Here is a 393-nt window from a genome sequence, read left to right as displayed (position 1 = left end):
GGGGGGGGGGGGGGGGGGGGGGGGGGGCGATAAGGAAGCTGAAGGAGGGAAAAGCGGTGGGAAGGGATGGGATAGTAAATGAAGTGTGGAAGTATGGGGGAAAAGAAATCAAGGAATGGCTGTGGGGGATCTGTAACAAAGTTTGGAAAGGGGTGGGATGGCCGGAGGAGTGGAGGGAGGGTATCGTAGTACCGATAGTGAAAAAGGGGGAAAGTGAGAAGGTGGAGGAGTACAGGGGGATCACTTTGATGCAAACGGCGTACAAAGTGTATGCCACGGTCCTGGCGGGGAGGTTGAGTGAGGAGATGGAGAGGAAGGGATTGCTACCACCGAGTCAAACAGGATTTAGGAGAGGGGTAGGGACAATAGACCAGATTTATGTTTTGAATTATT

Source organism: Odontomachus brunneus, unplaced genomic scaffold, assembly GCF_010583005.1.
Source record: "Odontomachus brunneus isolate Ranch 3 - 2012 unplaced genomic scaffold, Obru_v1 Obru_scaffold_061, whole genome shotgun sequence".
Classification (NCBI taxonomy): Eukaryota; Metazoa; Arthropoda; class Insecta; order Hymenoptera; family Formicidae; genus Odontomachus; species Odontomachus brunneus.
The sequence above is the reverse complement of the archived record's forward strand: the minus strand, read 5'-3'. Positions refer to the sequence as shown.